General features: G+C 47.6%; 1 long non-coding RNA gene across 1 annotated transcript in view; it reads right to left on the reverse strand.

Moving 5' to 3' along the window:
- The window catches only part of LOC138685569 (uncharacterized), a 134,664-nt gene extending 129,056 nt beyond the window's left edge, over positions 1-5,608 (reverse strand). The window contains exons 1-2 of the long non-coding RNA XR_011324863.1: positions 5,270-5,608; positions 4,273-4,406 (exon numbers count right to left, since the gene is read on the reverse strand). This is a non-coding gene — a long non-coding RNA (uncharacterized lncRNA). The remainder of the gene's footprint in view (positions 1-4,272; positions 4,407-5,269) is intronic.
- Positions 5,609-6,000: the final 392 nt, after the last annotated feature.

A 6,000-nucleotide genomic window follows, 5' to 3' on the forward strand; every position in this document is an offset into this window, starting at 1 on the left:
ATACTGCAGAGGCCCCACAGCAGCAAGATAATGTCCAGACTTCCAAAAAACAGGCTTGCCAACCATCCCCTTGGCCAGCTTCCAATTAAAGGAAAAACATGACAGCCAAGCTGCAGCTGCAACGACTTCAGAAAGTGCTGAAAAAAAAGTAGAATGATCCAAGCCACAGAGTCCTACTCCAATTTTATACACACCAAAAAAAACCCCAAAATGCCACTTGCGTTTCATTTGTACCATCACACAAAGTCCAGACCGGGTCTCTAAGAATATATCTTCCCCAAACGCTTTTTCAGAGTTCAGGTTAGTGTTCTGAGACCAAAAGGCAAAGCCACTAACCCACTGCAGTACATTGCTTCATCCTACCATAAGCTTTTTTCCCTCCACAATATTGATAATTCTGTCATCTGGGTTCCTCTTATCTTTGTGATAAATGGGGCTACTGCCTTCCTAACTTATTAAGGCATTTATCCTCTCCTTTACATTTGAAACACTGGGAAACATGTATCTGATATACCTAAAAGTACTTCTGAAGCGGTTCACTATAAAACTATTTTGGCAAAGACCAGGTGCACTCAGGTTTGTAGTTTCTGAGATCTCCGAAGTTTGCTCTCTGACACAAGAATACCTGTGTTTCCTCTTTCAGGGCCGAACATCAAACAGTCTCCTTTTCAAGGTTAACATTTGCAGATTTACATTGATCTCTGGAATGTTACGGGATGAAAAAGGGGTTTTAAAGTGTTAGTTTTCCCATGAAAAGTAGCTCAGCTTCTTCTGAAGGCACATTCTATTATTGAGCAGTCACTTTGCTTTCTATGAAAATGAATGACCATACGATACATCAAAGTGCACTACTATATTCTTAAATAGATAGAGGCTCACGCCACAAAGCTCAGGCACAGGTTCCAAAGGCATTGGAAGGTTGTCCGTCACCATGGTTTGGGGAGGTAGGGGACAGGGCACGGGACCTTCAACAGGACATGCATGCCCACTTCTGAGCATTCAGGAGCAAGCCTCTCTGGCTGCTCTGGCCACCAGGCAATGCCCCTTCACTGCTTACTCCTGCCTAGGAGATGAATCCAGAGATGAAAGCAGAGACATTTCAGATGTGATTGCCTGTCCCAGCTGTCTCAGCACTTCATAAAGGAAGGAAATTCCTTTAATATAAAAGTTGCCTATAAAAGGATGGCTGCACGGTATTTCTGTTGGATGTACACGTTTGTCACTATCTGACATTCAGGCAGCCTTTTTTCTTTTTCATAATATATGCAATGTTAGGAATAATGAGTTTACCATGGCTCCAAGTCCTGTAAACACAAGCTATTGATTTTTTTAGAGCATTCTAAAATGTGGAATTGCTTCATTAATGTCATATGATTTAAATCTAAGAATTAGGTTATCAGTTCTACACCTGTAATCTTTTTTCTTCAAAGAAATAAAATTGACTCTATCAACTGCACAATCACAAGCAAAAATCTGGAAGCCTGACAGGCAGAAGACACTCACTTTTCATGGGGCACTGTTCCTCGCTGTCTTGGCATCAGAACATCTCTGTAGAGCTGTCACAGGGGGACCTGAGGTAAAGATCCCTAAGATTTATATTAAGCAGGAGTTTGGATGTCAGGAGACAGTTATTATTAGGTCTTCCTAATGAGGTCATGAAGAATTTTGTTTTCAAACACAATATTTCTGATTCCAAAATTATAACTGTGAAGAATCTGATTTTTTCTGGAGTGCGTTACCTTTGTAGATTTAAATCTAAAATACTCAGCTACCAGTGTCTGAAGTTACGCACTTAAAATCTATATTCAGTTATGTAAGACTTTAGGATGCCAAGTACTGGAAGATTTGTAGATATTTGCTATCACCCTGAAAAACTGGTTTATTCATTTAGAAGATTTTTTTAATATTTGGGTTTCACCCCTGCCACCCAGCATTTCACAAATCACATTTTAACACATTCTTCTAAATATTTTTAAGGTTCATTTAAGGTGGCATCTGCCTTTGAATATGCATCCAGTTCTCCTGACATCCAAGATGAAACAATTGTTCAGTAAATTTTGTCATTTAGTTCACTGGAATTGGGATTTCACTTCAAGCTTTGGCATAACAAAACCAGGGATAACATCCTAAGAGTGGATCTAGTACTTAAAAAGTGGACAACAATCTGGAGAATTAAGATCTGGTTTATTTATTCAGTGATGACCGAGGAGACAGCCATAGCAGTCTTTCCATATTCCTCCTATAATGCACAGGGACTTTTTTTTTTTTTTTTAAGTAGTAGTAAATAGCAGTCCTAAACAATGCAATATTACTTCATAGAGCTAAACACCGATTCACATGCTATGTATTGTGTTTTCTCCATTCTACTCTAGGCTGTTACAAAAACATAAACTTAAAACATTTGTTGCTATGCCACGTATAGCTCTGCTCAGAGTCCATTCCTCTTTTTCATTATTTCTATCTGGAACTGGGAAGCTTTTCTTGAAGCAGTATGGTTTCTCCCTTGGAAAAAAAAATTAAAAAGCAAAAGAAGATGAGGTATTTAAAAGCCTCGCATCTTACAGAGCACGCCTAGTTACAAATATGCCATAATCGACACACCTGTCATTTTATGTAGAGAGAACCAGATGATAGTGGAATTCAATCCGTGCTAAGAAATCAGGAATAGGGCTTACAAGAATGCTTACATCTGTCCCTAATTTGCTTGCACATAAACCCACGGTAATCTGCTTTATTGCCAAAGTCATATAAAGAAATTGGGCACCAAGCAGCATAGGTAATCTCAAACTGGAGGCCCTCCAGCCTAATTAGACACAAACACCCAGAAGGCCCGAGACTGAAATATGGCATGTAGATTTTGAAATGTATGAAGAGACAGAACAGTCTCATTAGCAGCCATCCAAGTGTATGTTTAAGCCTCTGAAGTTCCTTTTCTTGACTGAGGGAAGGAGTAAGCCATGTCTATGCCTGAGGCTAAGCACAAGGAAAAGCATCCCGCTCCTTTTGAAATGGCCCCGATCTCCCAGCTCCCGCCCCAGCCTGCTCCTCCCAGGCTTTGCTCAATTCCTGGCCACTCTCTTTGCAAAGACATCCCCACAGTCAGCAAGCTGATTTAATATCAGTAATGCTGGGAAAGCCAAAACATTGTAAGTCAAAGACAAAATAAGACAAAGAAGCAATTCTGTGAGGGCTTAAAGAGATATTGGTTCATTATTCATTATTTAGTAGATACATTTCTTCAGGAAGTTAGTCATGGAGTTTTGCCAGAAGCCATAAAAAGTGATAATTTCCCTTATTTCAAACCTCTGAGCGTTTTTTATTTTTCTGGCGTCAAACAACTATTGTTGGCTACTTTCTGATTACAAGCTTGTCTCTCCCTGATTACAAGCATGCAGCTACTTTGTCGAACGATGCAAAATTATGAGTGAATTAAAGAAACAGACAGAGGAAAAGTCCATGACCATTTTAAGGCAGAATGGCTGTGGCAAAGAAGGCTAAGCATAACACAGAACTGACCTCCATGTTGCAGATTTCAGGCACACTCGGAGACTATCTATTTTTGGAAACATAACAACTACACTTAACTAACCAGAGGGTGTGATAGAAATGTTTTTATCAAGTTATCTCCGTCTAAGTTATTTGAGGGAACAATGCAAGGTAACACATTATTTCCTTTTTGAATTGAGTTTTTACATTATCAGGAAACATCACACTGGCCACAGAATTATAAACAACTTCTGGTTTTAATAAAATAAAGGGAGCTTTGTGCTCCTTTTCTTTTTCTGCAAACACAACACAAAGAAAACACAGGGACACAGCAGAGTCCGGAGATCTTGTGTTCAAAAAAAAATTGTGGATAAAGCCTTCTGTTAATTGACATTCAAGGTCAATTTGTATCTTTGTCTGTGGTGCTGTGGCCTATTTGCTATTGTTGTATTAGTGCCTGAGGTCACCAATCAGCCCCATTTTCTTGTTTTATGGGAAGACTATTTGACATTTAACTTCAGCAGCAAGCACTACTGAAGCATTACTGTTAGAAAACAAATAGGCAAATTTTAAGTGGGGATAATTTTTTAAAAGAACTTTTCTTAGATATGTTTTTTATGTGCTTAGGGTTTTTTTATAGGTTTTTGTGGGGTTTTTAAAGAATACGTACCAGGACATCCATTGCTCTCTTTTGCCCTTCCCTGTGCTTTAGCTTTGAGATTCAGGGAAAGAAGAAAATAAAGCGGCAGGAAAGGAGTTACTTGGCCACAACATGGCAAGCCTTACCGTCCTACTGCCCATCTCTGTCTGACCTCAGCCGGCAGCGAATATCGGAGGCGATGCCTGGCGCCGCGAGGCCGTTTCCTCTCGTGCATCCCGGGGTGTAACCGAGGCATCTCCTCTGGTAGGGAACCCGCAACCTGCCGAGGGAACAGAGCTTTGGACCGCGGGCACGTCTGTCTACGGGGGGAACGTGCAGACAGACATGAGCTCACCGCCCACGCGGGAGCCAGCTCCCGTCCAGGAGCCACATAGCCTCATTAGAGCAAACCGTGCCCAACCTGATGCGTCTGTGCCCAGCAGAAGAAGCCGAGATTAACAGCAGGCATCCACGCGGACGTGCCCTGGACACGGGACAGAAAGCCTGGCGGGTGCTAAGATGGAGCGCGCAGACCTGGCACCCCGGCGGGCAGGGTGCCGAGCGCTCTCCCATGTCGACGATGAGGGGAAAAGGCAGCGGCGACGCTTCGCTGAGGATAAATGTAAACGAGAAGGAAACGGAGAGGGAAGCGGGCGAGCCTTTGCTGGCCAAAGCAGAGGAAAGGGGAGACGACGGCCTCGCCTCGCCGGGCCCACGCAAAAGCAACGCGGGCTCCGAGGGCGCGCGCAGGGGCGGGTGGCTGGGCGATGGCGGGAGGGCAGCGGGCGCGCGCGCCTGGTGGAAAAAGTCGCCCAGGCGTGAGGAAAAAGCCGCCCAGGTGTGACGAAAAAGCCGCCCTGGTGTGAGGAAAAGGCCGTCCGGGTGTGAGGAGGCCGTCCGGGGTGGCGGAGGCTGGCAGGGGGGAGAAGCCCCAGTCGGGCAAAGCAATGTGGCGGAGGCAGGGGGTGCAGCGAAGGCGGGGAAATCCTGTGAGCCCCGGGGAAACGGTGCTGAGGAGCTGCAGCCTCACCGCCAGCCCTGGGGCCACGGGCAGGTGAGGCATGTACCTGTCCCTGACCCCGAGCGCTATCCCAGCTCCCCTCCATCGCCCCGGCCCCCGGCCACCACCAAGGACGCCCTTACCTTCCCGCCGCGGGCGGGGGCCGTTCCTCGCCTCCTCCCGCCTCGCCCCAGCTCCTCCTGTGAGAGAGCGGCGAGCCCGGCCCCGTGGTGGGGTGGGGGGGCTGCCCAGCGGCCCGGCCGGCCCCCGGTCCTGACCCTGCCCCGGCCGCTGAGGCGATCCCGCTGCCCGCCAACGGCTCGGCGAGGCGCGTAGCGGGGAAACCCCCGGCTCCCCCCGGCCGCCGCCGACCTGTTGCCAAGGGAACCCCCCCCCCCCCGCCTCCCGCCTCAGGTGTCTCCTCAGCCGCGGCCTGGCCCCCCCCGCGGCGGGCGGCAGCCCGGCCCGCTCCCTTCCCGCAGCCGCCGAGGGCGGGAGCGGCGGTGGGGACAGCGGCGGAGAGGAGGGCTGTGAGGGGGTCGCGGGGGTGGCCGTGCCGGCAGCTCCCGGGGCCGAGGGGTGTGTGTGTGGAAATCTAACGCGCAGCTTTTTCTGTCAGGCGTTGCGGGGGGGGGGGGTCTTTGGGTAGATTTCTGCCAGTTTTGGGGGCACAATAAACCCCGCTCGTTTATTACGCCGGGGACTGTTTCAAAGAAGGGTGATTGTGATTGGGGTATAGGAGCTGCCAGCCCCTGCGGCCTGCGCCGCACAGGGAGCCGAACGGGACCGCTGTGTCCACGCTTTGCTGTGCAGGGCTCTGCGAAGCAGGTGGAAAAATGGTGAGCAGATTTTACCCAGAAAAAATGGATAACAC

Source organism: Haliaeetus albicilla, chromosome 6, assembly GCF_947461875.1.
Source record: "Haliaeetus albicilla chromosome 6, bHalAlb1.1, whole genome shotgun sequence".
Taxonomy (NCBI): Eukaryota; Metazoa; Chordata; class Aves; order Accipitriformes; family Accipitridae; genus Haliaeetus; species Haliaeetus albicilla.